This window comes from Dromaius novaehollandiae, chromosome 2 (assembly GCF_036370855.1).
Source record: "Dromaius novaehollandiae isolate bDroNov1 chromosome 2, bDroNov1.hap1, whole genome shotgun sequence".
Classification (NCBI taxonomy): domain Eukaryota; kingdom Metazoa; phylum Chordata; class Aves; order Casuariiformes; family Dromaiidae; genus Dromaius; species Dromaius novaehollandiae.
This window is the reverse complement of record NC_088099.1, coordinates 59,149,603-59,162,554: the sequence shown is the minus strand read 5'-3', so window position 1 is coordinate 59,162,554 and position 12,952 is coordinate 59,149,603. Positions and strand designations below refer to the sequence as shown.

Below are 12,952 nucleotides of genomic sequence, written 5' to 3'. Positions count from 1 at the left end.
GAAAGAACAGCACCAAAAAAAATGACTAACTGGATAATCATTCTGAAAACTCTCATATATTTCTAGCGAGGTGTGGGAGGTGGTAATTTTAGAAGTGCCAAGAATTATGGGTGGGCAGCAGAGAACCATGAGCACAAAATAAACCAACAGAAAAGCATTTTATAAATAACAGACATAATGCATTGAGGAATAACTTGCAAAATGTGTTTAGTTTAAATTTAGTCACGTTAAGAAAGTGATTATTTCAGTGATTTGGAAGCTGATGAATTAGGAGAGCTCACCAGACTAATGTCCTGTGAGCCAAGTGGCTGGCAGGTGAAAGAGATGAGACAGGCCTGCTGCAACTACAGAGTGACTCTGCATTGAAATACTATTTGAAATGCATGAAGTTTTATTTGGCTGATATGCATGGCTGCATTTTGTCAACTGTACAAGCTTAGTCGAGAGGAGTATCTACAGATGGGTAGAATTTCAGAGATCATGCTCCTTATAAGAATGACGCCTATATCTTGATTTCTGGTAAAACACTGACAGCAAACATTCTAGCTAGCAAAGCCAAGTAGATGTCAAATGTTAGGTGGCCTGAGATTAGGAAACTGAGCTCAGCAACACTTGGAGCAGGTTGCTTAAAGATGAAAGAGCTCACAGTTGTCTCTCTACCACATTTGTCAAAAGCGCCTTACACAAAGCCCCCAAAATGGGTCATCCTCTGAAGTATTGCCTATTTTAACATAGCATCTTCTTATTTGACAGAGCTGCTTTCTGTCCTATCTGTTGACTGTCCTGATGAGAAATGTTGAGCCTGCTTCTGACAGTCGGCAGCTCTCTTGTAAACCACTTGACTACCAAAGTTTCACCAACTCCATGTGGCAAATGTGCAAAAGTAGTGACAGCACATGAGTTCTTCTGAGGCCACCGCTCGGTCTGCGGCAGCTCGTGACAGGTGGCCAGACAGAAGGACCTGGCTGTTGGACAGCAGTACAGAGAGCTGGCAGTGAGACAAGAGTGCTGCTTGCAAACTTTGTTGCCTCAGAATTACAGGATCCCAGAACATTATTTTTACAGTCACTTTTCAACACTGTAGCTTTCTTGCTTCTGACTTGACTGTTCTTGGTCTACAGATTTATTAAGTCTGGTGTTTTGGTTTTGTTTCTTGTTAAGGCAGATAGAGAGAATGTACCTGCCTGAACTGCCAAAGACGAGGAAGGCTGAAAATATTGCTGGGGAGCGCCCAGCTCATGTGCATCCATGTATAACCCCCAAATGTAAAAATGATATACTGGACAGTGTGTATAAAATACCAGCCCTCCCTTCAGGGCTGTCAGCGTGGTTCCAATCCTGTCAATGTCTTCAGAAACCAGAGCCATCACAGATGCCCCATTAGTCAAGGGTTAGCTGGTCCCACAGCTGTTACTGTTAGTGCCCTGTCCTGGGCTCCATCTACAAAAGACTCAGTTGCCAGCATGGGTGTTTTGTATAGAAAGGGCCAGTGGGGTGGCTGGACCATCTGCTTAATTTCAAAGGACCAAGTCTGGGCCAGAAAGTAATTAAGAGCATGTTATAGGGAAGATGTAGCAACGGGCCTTTTTTTCTACATCTGAAGAGAGAGTGGACCAAACTGTGCTCATAGCTACACTGAAATTGATTCTGAATAACTATGTTCAGTGAGATTACTCTGAAGTTACAGTGGGCTAAAAAAGGTAAATGTAACTTCAATTTCTACAGTAATCTGTGGTCACACTGAAGATAGCCTTTTCTGCACATATACATCAAGTTATACCAAACTTATATAACAAAAATCAAATGTACAAACTTACATTATATTGCCATAGAAGGTAAGGCTGAGATTTTCAAAATTTGATGCCAAAAAATCAGGATCATAAAACAGGAACCAGACTTTCAAAAAAAGCAAGCTACTCACTGAAGTCAGTGGATGTGCTTTGCTCCCTGACATAATGCCTCTGATTTACATACTGAGAGATATTTTTTTCAGTTTCAGCCTAGATGACAGTGTTTTGCAGGGGGGATGTGTTCAGTCCATGACATTTATAATCCTAATCCTATAGTTGATACCCCTCTTGAAGCTATGGGAAACCTTGGATAATAATATAAGCTACCAAATACTGAAGTCAGACTTTTCTCATGGCTGTTGTCCTCATAACAAAAAGAAGAAAACAAAACTTTAGTGAATAATTGTTTTGCTGCATATTTATATTTCAATTCTTCTGAGTAAGATCGCTTCCTTTCAAAAACCTAAACATTTTGCTTTTTGCCAAAAATATACATGTATCTGAAATCTAACTTTTAAAGGTGTTTAATTTTAAAAGCCCTAAAACCCCATCATTTTATTTTTATTGAATTCTTCACAGGAAATAAACTTTTATGGTGAGCTCTAATCCACATGTGCCCATTTGCCCAGTTTCTAAAAAGACAACAGAAGTACACTTTTATGCTGTACACTAGTGTTCTGGTGCATAACTTTTTCTGCTATCCCATATAAAATACACAGTCAGATTACTGTACATATCCTCCTTGGTTCTGGCTGCTTAAAAGTATGAGCTGAAGACAGTAGACAGTACTTTGTTTTGAGTTGCTATAAATTTTGACATTTGTCTAAGGGGATAATTCATGTAGTGCTGTAGGACTGTTGTTTGAATTCCAGCACGAAAAATGTCTTGTTTTGAAAGAAAGGCTTGTTTAAAATCACAAATCTCATATGAGAAGCCAGATAATAAAGCCAAAAAAGGGAACAAAAACAATTCTTACAAGGCGGACCTCTAAGCTTTTAGTTGCCTGATGTACGAGCTGTCAGAAATCCAAAGTTCACTACGTGCAGGGAAGTGTTTTGCAAAATCCCTAAGTTAGCGCTGTCTTGGCAGGATATATTTCCTGAGAAGCATTTTGAAAATTTTCATTACTTACCATTGTAAAAAGCTTCCAGAATGGTACCTATCAGTAGTAGAAGCAAGAAGGCCATTTTAGGCACTATTTTCAACTTGCTTGTATTGGTGTAATCCCTATTTCCTCACCATTTCTAGAGCTAATAAGATGTGCATCCTTTTGCTTCAGCTGCCATAGGTGAACTTCCTAAACATTGTTATGTGTCAAAGTTATTGAGTATTTAGGAGCTAGAATATAGTATGTAATACTTTCTGCAGCATTACAGAAATGCCACATACCGAGGGAAGAATACCTGCACAGATGGACAACCAGTGCTATTTATTCATTATAATAGCCTAGTATCAATGGTGACTAACTTACAGTAACGTGAGAAGTAGTTGTAGGTTTTAAGGCTCTATGTCCAAACAGGTTTTATTAGTAGATTTTATTTGTATGGTAGGTTCAACCCAAACCAGGAAGATAAGTATCAAGCTCTAAGAATACTTTAAACCCAATTCTGTGTCTTAAATCAATTTCTGGTTAGAGAATTGCTTTAACAGGATCCAGAGAATTAATAACATACACTTTTTGTTCAAAATGTGCTTTTTCTGAACTCCGGGTGGCAGTTTCCCAAGTAGAGGTGGGTTGTGGAAGAGGTGGACCAGAGGTAAGAGGGTCCAGCCCATCCCAGACCCTGACTTAGGTGCAGTGTGGCTAGACCTGGTGTCTGGAGGTGGTTAACACAGCAGAACACCTTTACCTGCCATGTGAACTCCGCTTATTCAAACTCTTACAGGATCACAGCTGACTTTGCAAATGAGAAATGTGGGGAGCAGGGACTACAAAGAGAAAGGCTCAGCTGACGTCTTCTCAGGAAGGAGGGAAGAGGACAGATAATACAGTAATAGGAGGAGTCAGGAGTAAGACTTGGGGATGAGGAAGTGCAGACTACCCTTTTCTCCTCCACCACTATTTATTTGCTCCAGATACATTCTGTAAGCTACTGAGGGTGTCCCACAGCCTCATGGTAGCTTGACTTCTGCAAAGGTAAAAGTTCACAGCAAAAGCTGTCTAGCACCTGTCTGATAAATGAAAGATGAGCTTCAGCGACACATCTTATAGAGTCCTGAGCTCTGAACTGTGCATGATCTTTCCACTGGATTAAGAAGGCTTAAGTTTTCCAGCTCTCAGGTAAGTGCGAAGCTGGTTTTTAAGAAATGGGAAGATGGCTGTAGTGAGTGCAAGCTGGTTTTGTTTACAGCAAGTTAACCTAGTGGCTTTCTTTCATGCATAGCACTGAATGAATTCTTTAGTATAACCTTGGGCTAGACGTGATGTCATGAGTAGCATCCTCATGGTTGTAAGGGCAGCTATATCCTATAATCCTAGGGAATCCTAGATCAAGCTATGTCTTAAAAATAATTAGACCTCGTGCACTCACTCCTTATAGTGTCATGACTGTTCCAGAACCTCTCTGCTCATCTGGTTAGCAACATCCTTATTTCCCAGCTGAAATGTATTTACGGCTCATTTTTACCCAGTCTGAATTGAACATCCAGGGGAAATCCAGGACACATAGTATATTCAGTGCCTGAGATGGACTGTAATTACACTGAAAGAGCTGCCAAGGAGCTCTGTTCAGTGGATGGAGGCGTTTGGAGAAGGGTGGTGCCCTTGCAGTTGTGAAAGAAATATTTCTCCATATTATCAAAGCATAAGTCTGTAGCTCAGCTGGTCCCAGTGGACAGTGAGGGTAGGAAAGATTCTCGTCTTCTAAGCCAAACCTATAAAACTTCCAAACATCTTTTGCCTCTTGAGCTTCAGTGACAATAGGCTTCTTTTTTTCAGCTTCAGCCCTGTTCACTGAAACGAGAAGTATTAGTTCCCAGGGGGGAGATCTAAAGCTAAGTAAAACAAGCTGCGCACAATTATTGCTTTCTGAGAAACAGGAGGAGCTAGGCCAGTACAAATGGTAAGGTTCAGTCCTCGATAAGATTTTTTAGAGCAGCACTGAAGGGCAAATCACACAGCCCTAACTCAGTCAAACATCTCAAAGTCACATTCTGATCAAAAAAAGACTGAACAATTTGGCTGGGAACTAGAGCTGCTTCTTCAATCCCTTTTCAAAAAAATGCTTAAAAATTTAGCTTTTTCTAGAGCACCTCATTTTGCCGTAACATTACTGGGTGCCAGAGCGGGTTTTGCTGAGGATAAGTAGTATTTAGCAAGTCAGTGGTGTTTCAGGATCAAGCGACACCCTGCACACAACCATGTTTCTCCCTGCACTAGCAGGACTTGCAAGTTCTTCCAGCGTTTACAAGTTTTGCGTCTCTTCCACCATTCCTGATACGGCTCCCTGCCCTGTGTGTAAAGACCAAGTATGTCCACTTAAATCTGTTTAGAAGATTATTATAACAGATGCTTCAAGAAGTCTTGGCTTGTCTTCCCTGTGGAGCTGTATGCTTTTCATAAAAGGAAAGGTTTTCTGATGGCCTCCTGTGTGCTTGTGTTGTCAGTATCGGAGGCAATGGCAGTGGGTTACCATCCTCTCCCTAACCTCTTCTGAACTGCCGTTAATATGATGACTGGTTTTGCTGTCCGTCAAGGGGTTTGCACAGCAGTAAGAGAGGGCAGCAGATGAGCTTCCAGCTGAAACAGCCCTACACATGCACAGGTGTAGTTGTCAGCAGCTAAGCAAACATTGCTGTGAAGGACACAGGAACCAGAAGAAAACGCAGCTCCTGTGCTCAAAGGTATGGCATTGCAAGGCTAAGAGACATTGGAGGTGGGGGTGGGTTGCCACCCAAATTAGCTTATGCTTTTGCACGCAGTGGGAGCATGCTATTCTCTTGTCAAATACACTCTTTACCATTTTCCAGGATGGTTCCTAATATCTGTGTCCTGGTAATTCTCTTCCTTCCCTCTGGGCATCTGGGCAGCAATAGTGGTTCCTTGTCTCAGCCAGGCAGCTGAGCCAAGCCACAAGCTGTCTCATTCACCAAGGCACTTACACTTGTTCTTCTCTCTTATACTTGTTCTTCCCGCTTGTCTCTGCAGGTGTAGTTTCAAGATGTTCAAACTGTCTGTGAGCTGGGATCCATCTGAGAGACCGTCTTTACTCAGTCTGCCACTGTGGTGGAGCTACCCGTTTTAGACATTTGTATGTTGCCCTCTGTTCTGCTGCCAGCATGACTTCATTTTTGGAGAGGGTTTTAGCACTTGATGAGCCTTTCAAACATTGAGTGTGAGGTTTAAACCCAGGTGAAAGACGTTCTTGCTCTTCCCTGCTTCTGTCTTGTTCTTCGCCTATGCTTCTTGATGATGATGATGGTTTTTGTTCTGCATTGCTACATGTCTTAGAATGGCTGGATCTTATGAAGCATGGGACTGTTTTACTGGGTCTTAAGGCCTGTATGATTTTAATAATTGCTGTCCAACACCCTTGTACTTTGATTATAATCACTCTGAGCAAAAGAAAGGCAGTGGGGGGGGGGGGGGGGAAGCCCTCCTTGAAGTGCCTAGCACTGTAAGTTTTTGAAGTTAAATCATGCAACTCTGCAATTGTCAAAACACACATCTGTGTTTACTGAGGGTCTTACGTCTTTAGTGCTGTGTTTAAAAGGCCTCTTCTTCTTCCAGTTAAGTTGCCAGGGATAATTTCAACACACATTCAGAGTCCTAGATGAAGATAATGCTGATGAATAATGCTCCTAACAGAGCCTATGATGGACAGCACGTTAAACTGCAAGTTAGACTATAAACTTCATGTAGTTCAGAGGTTCCTATTCACAGTATTACTTACTGCTTTGCAGCTTAATTGTGGCATCTTTTTTCTTTCCTGAATTTTTGTTAGGATAGTTACTAGACTTTTGAAAATAAATGAAGCAAACTCTGAAAATGTAATACAAAATGTCTGGTGTAAGGCAAACATTGACACAATAACCTAACCGCTTACTCTGTATTCAAAACACAACATATTCAGATAAAATCTTGGTGCAGCTTACTGGAGCAGCAGCTCACAAGAAAATGGAATATTTTATTAGAGGGATCTAGAGAAAATGAGAAAAGATTACCTGACCTGACATGCAATTCTTAGTGATAACTGTGTCCCTCAGCTTCATAGTGAGCTTCAAGGCAAATAGCCAATCCCTTCCAGCAAAAAGAAGCATGGTTATCAAACACATGCTTGCCTTGGAGCACATTGTTTCATTTACAGCGGGTATTGTTATATTTTATTATTATTTGATTGTGTGGCTTAGAGTTATGTGTTTATTTCTAAGTACTGCAGTAGCTGTGGTTTCAGAAATGTTTGGTCATTTTTATTAATAATTGCAACAATGATTCCATCTGTCTGATCCATTTCTACTCCTCTCCTACAACAGGGAGTGAGGGACCATCTTCCCCCCCTCCCCCCCCAAATCCTCAAATCTGGTATGGGTGAAAATATTGATCTGTGTGGTGTGAGACATAGGCTCATGACTTCTGATGGAGAAGAAACTGCACATGGTTCTTTAACATGGCAAACAAATTCTCTAACTATTGAATTCCTGCTTAAAAAGGGACCAGGAGCACCGCCTCTCCCACCATGTCCTCTTTTGCCTCTAGCTGGGCTTAGTCAGTGAGCCATGAGGGCGAGAGAAGCAAGAGGGGGCAGGGTAAGAGGTGGTGATGGAACATGGGTGTGAGCAAAGGTATGAGCTGGTCCTTGACGTCAGGCACCCAGGGTGAGGCAGGTGAGGTGTCCTCCATGGCTGTATGAATTACCTTGTGTCAGCTGAGCTGAAGTAACTGATTAACTGCAAAATACAGGGTAAAATGTGTTAGCTTGTATGTCCTTTGCTTTGTGAAGGGGGAAATGCCCACTGCCAAGATAGTGAGAATAAACTGAGAATAAACTACAGCAAGTAACTTCCCCCTCACTTTACTGAAAAAGAGACTGTCTGACCCATAGCTCCTAATTTCGTCACGTATTCAGTGGGTTATCCTGAACTTACTCACAGACAAATAATAAAGTGAGTCTTCCTTACATGTAGTCTCTTAAAATTCGACATTTGGGGAGTTACCACTGTATAGAGATATTACTTTTCCCCTGTCTTAAGGAGTTCAGGTTTTTGGATTCTGTTGTTTTTTTGGCTTTTTCTTAAGTTCTTGCCAATATAATATATACTGCCTATTAATTTGAACTTACAGGATGTACTTATACTAAAACCAGGGCACTTTTTATTCTGCACAGTTTAAAAAGGATTTTTATGTACCACGACAGATTTCGGCTTCCTCTGATCTGTACTTTAACTGCTAAGGCCACAATTTCCCCCATGCAGCTCCCTGAGTTGTAGCACTAAAGCTATTTGTGAGGCTGGGCCATGAACCAGATCATAAATTGATTAAAAAAAAAAAAAAAAAAAAAACCCACCCACCAAGACCCACCATTTTTTGCTTCCTGGAACTATAGAGAGAGTTGCTGATTCCTATACAAAATGAATGTCCTATGGGCAGTAGAGTTGTTTCAATTCAGTGACTTTTTACAAGCACCCAGACTCACTTTGCATAGAGCACAAGAAACCAAGCATTCAAGGACTGAGGCAACAGAGAATTAGGGAGGAGGTCACAAAATCTGAAATGAAATGTCTTTGTGGGAGAATGATCAAAGTGTGCACCCAGGGAAGGTGGATGTAGCCTGCCTAAAACAGCTGTGCAGTTCTTCAGGGACTTGCTGGAGTTTTCGCTGGATCTATGTTGCAATTGCTGTCATGGTTCATACTTTATAAATCCATAGCTTGCTCTAACTTGTAGTGATGTGAACCTGATGAGCTGTTACTTTTAGTCATTTGATATTTGTTTTAGTAGTCTAAACTTAGTTGTCCCCCAATAAAATACAAATGAAAAGCAACACTCTAGACTTTTCTGCAGTAATCCCATCAATCTAAAGATCAGAGCTTCCGAATAATGAACACAGAGAATATACTTAAAGAGATTAATAGGATTAAATGCATAGGTTTCTATAGAAATATTTTTTGAAAAACTTGTGGAATGTGATAGAAAATGATGTTGAGACAGCATGTTTGTAACCATCAAAGGAACCCAGCTAGAAGGGCTTATCGCATTCTAGGGGATTTTTCAAAAGGGAAATTTTCTGGATCGCCTTTCGCTCTCAGAGCTGTGGTTTCTTCTGCTCTCTCCCCTTCACTGTTGTCGGAATGGTTCTCATTCCCAGATCTCTGAATGTGTTTGATTTGGGTCCCTGCTCCAATTTTGCAGCTGTTACTTGAATAAAAATAAGGTCCTTTTGAGGTTTGGAGTGCCTTCTCTGTCTCACTTGTTGAGGCCACGAAGGCCTCCAAGAAAACTAGGAGGTTTGCCAAAGTATACAGGGTCAGAGGGAGTCCCCAAAACAGTGGCCTCCCTTGCAGAAACAGCAAGCTTGGCAAGTGCAGCCTGGTAGTCCTGGGAAGCAAAGTCATCAGTTTGTTCGGAGAATCAGGAGCAGCACCATGAATCCTTTTCGCCTGGGTAGGACTTGATAACTTGTCTAAGTCCAGTGAGCGGACTCCCCCCACCCCTGCAATGTCTGAATAGCTCACAGCCTGAAAAATCCCGTACACAGCATCCTACTCATGGGTGAATCCCTGCCTCACTCTGCCAGATCCCGCAGTTGTTCCAAGAGCTCTCTGCCAGGAGGTTGAGCATTTACTGGACTGAACAAAACTAAGAAAAACAGGAAGAGGAATTCAGTGATGTTGTTGTGCAACAGGACTTCCAGTCTCCTGTTAGATGCCAAAAATCTCAGTGGGTAGGCATGCCTTCTTTTGACTGACAGTCTTACCGTGTTACAATTTTTTTTTAAGCTAAAGGGTAAAACTAGATGAATTCAGAACAATATGAAAATAGTCACCATTCTCTCCACATTTAGTCATAGAAATAGTTGAGAAGACAGTGAGTGGTGTCCAGCAGAGGACCAATTGCTGGCCCTGACCTGGGATCTGTGTTAACTATAAGTAGTCAGGCTATGTTAAATTATGGTTATAGCAAACACGTGTGCCACCTGAAGACAGCTGTGCCATGCTCTGTGTCCCTCTGGAATGCGTTTCACCAATGACTTCAGTTCATGCTTTTGAAACCATTGGAAAAGTGAAAAAGTTGTTAGACCTTTCTGCCTGATATATTGTCTAGCCTGTTTTGTTCCCAAGCGGTGCTAGTCCATGCAATCTGCTTTGGGCAGTTACTAGATGCGTATATCATGCATGTTATCTTTTCTCCTTTATTCAACTACAAAGGATTTGTGGTAACTCTTATAACAGCTAGTAAACATAGACCTTTTAGTGATTATCGGTGTACTCATATAGAAGGCAGTCCAGTGTCATGCTCTGGAGATTCTTTTATGACCTAAGAGATGTTGTTGTTCCTTTCTCCTTTCAGGCAACATTTTAGTTTTATCTGTTGCCGTTAGCGGTATCCTATCTTATTATGTTTATTGGCTCATCCTGTAGACCAGTTACCCTCTGATTCATCATTTAGCTGAGTTATGTATATACCTTATTTTTTCACTAAGCAAAGTGCTCACCCACCTATTTGATAATTTTGGTTGGGCCTTTTACGTTTTATAGCATGAGAAAACAGAGTATCCAAATACTGTAGTAGTTAGTAGTACAGCATTTTGTGTATAACTGTACCAGAGTGAGAGGCTCACAGAATAGCATGCATCTTAGAACATTTATAATGTTAATGTAATAAGATGTTTTCTAACTTAAAAATGAAATCCATCTGCTGACACCACTTACTTCTAATTTGACTGTATCTAACCAGATCATACTGAAATAATATGTAAACCTTGTTGTGGAATCCATAAAAATGGAGTGAGATCACTGGAAATATAGCCTAGATTCAGTCAGAACCTGGCCCCAGTTTGAACTGGTGGGTTACGGTACATTATGTACTATTCTCTACGTATAAATCACTGCATGCAAAGAGCAATTTTTCTCTTCCTTCCATGAAGTTTTCTTTTTTGTGCTGTTGCAACTTTTTTAGATTTCCTCTGGATATTGTTGGTAAAAATGAAGGAAATTGTTTCCAAGAAATCCCGAGGAGAAATTTTTATGTTTGAGAGTGGTCTCAAAAACTGAGCAAGAAGTCAGGTGGTAAACTGTGAGAAACAAGAAGTGACCTGTATCACCCAAGTGTACAGGATTAAATGCCAGGAATTTACATGTATGACTTCTGGCTCTGCCAACTCAGACACTTGTTTGGAAGTAATGACAATCTAAGTAGTTCCTTTTTGTCATCATTGCTTCTAGCTCCTGGTTCCCACGTTCTCTTTCCTCCCCCCACATGAATGCACTTGCTTTCTCAGTTGTAAACCAGACCGGTCTCAACTCAGAGAGGGGCTAAAATTAACCCTTTTTTATTCTTTTGCAGTGTTCTTTTTACCTGAGGTTGCTTAACTGATCCAGTTGGTGATGCTGACCCACGCACAGTTGTGTCAGGAAGCATGGAGATACAAAGCAAGTCTGAGCTCTCTCAGCTGGCACAGGCACCCAAGGAAGAGGCCTCTGAAGCGGTGGTCCATGTTGCCACCTATCCTTGGGCATGTTATTTTACGTTCTGTCCCTGTTTCTCCAATCCCTAAAGTGTGAGAAATTCACATGGGACCATCCACCTCATGGAGATGTTTGGAGGGTTAACTAGCTAAGATTTCTCTGACTGATACTTATCTTCTAAAACTGATCTGGGCCTAAAGAGTGCCAAAACAGGGCTCTGAACTTCAGAAGGGTAGCATATTCAACAGTGACTGTGTTGAAATTAATGGATTTACATTCACTTCCAGAAGCTTGGATATGATCCAAAAAACCCTTCAGTTCCTGGTTGTTTTAGCTTTCAGGGATAGTATTTACTGTCACTGCCTTGTGTTTCTCAAGTTGTTTAAAGGGATAAAAGAAAAATGGAAAAAGTATCCTGCAGGAGCTTTTTAATAACAAAATGTAAACCTCCTCAAAATGAATTAGCATAATGTGAAATCAGTATTTAAAATTTCAGAGAAATATAAAGATTTTGGCATGCCATCCGAAAGAGCAGCATTACTGTTAACACCTTTCATCCAGCTCTGAAAAGTATGCTCCATTATATGCTGTTTACTGATGCCCAGAACATCCTCCCTTAGAAGTGAACTTGTCCATCTCTAATGAGCGTAGTGATCAGAATAGCTCCAGTACACTCTTTTTTTCCCATGTTCCTGCTCCCTGCTGCATCCAAACTTAATAAAGGTATTAATTAATGGGAATTAAATCCAAGTGAAGTTAATAACTCAGTTGTCTCTTCTTAACAATGTATGGTTGGATTAATTTGGGAGAGCATTGTCTTTTTTCATCCTTATTGCACTATTTATCAGCTAATTGGGCCATGCTCAAACTTGTGGGCAGAGACCAAGAATGGAAGCATAATCTTCAAGGTGCTTGAGAAATTTAAGATTGCAAGACTGTTCCTGTTTTCCATGCAAACGCTGCTACAAGACCCATGATCAAGTGTCTGAAAGTATTTGTTTTTGAAAATGAAAGATCTTTTTATTTTAAATAATGAAAAAGATAATTAATTAATATTTTGCTTTAGCAGAAAAGGATCTACCTTGTTTACCAGACAGAAGAACAGTCTCTTTACACTTGCAGAGGAAGGGGATACATAGCTAATCACACAGCTTGTAATTCCATCTACTGCCTTTACTTCAGTCAAAGTCATGATTCAGAAGAAAAAGTAGTCCAGTGCTTAGTTTTTTGATTCCTGCAAAGGTGAGAGTGTTTTGTGGTAGGCTTGTGGAGAGGAGTCTAGATGAATAAAAAGAATGGACAGATCTTAAATGTCTGTGATTTGCATTTGTTTGTTTTATCATATTTGGGAGCATTTCTGTTAAAAATGCAAGCATGTCATAAAGTGGAGCAATTTTATTGAGTGTACAAATCAGATGCAAATAACTACATCTAAGCAAGGCTGGAGGGAGGAGTCATCTTAGTTGAAGACAATAATTTGCACCACTGGAGTGCAAGAGTCAGAGCCTAGAAAAGGATGGAAAACATTTCTGAATTGT

General features: G+C 40.8%; 1 protein-coding gene across 2 annotated transcripts in view; it reads left to right on the top strand.

Annotated features, from left to right (window-relative positions):
* The window catches only part of LOC112996111 (golgin subfamily A member 6-like protein 25), a 134,900-nt gene that overhangs the window by 61,952 nt on the left and 59,996 nt on the right, over positions 1 to 12,952 (top strand). Inside the window, exon 3 of one of the 2 annotated variants that reach the window (XM_064506629.1) lies at positions 11,293 to 12,127. The exons of the other annotated variant lie outside the window; for it this stretch is intronic. The gene's annotated coding sequence lies outside the window, so the exon portion shown is untranslated. Of the gene's footprint in view, positions 1 to 11,292; positions 12,128 to 12,952 lie in introns of those variants that run through there. 2 annotated transcript variants of the gene reach the window in all.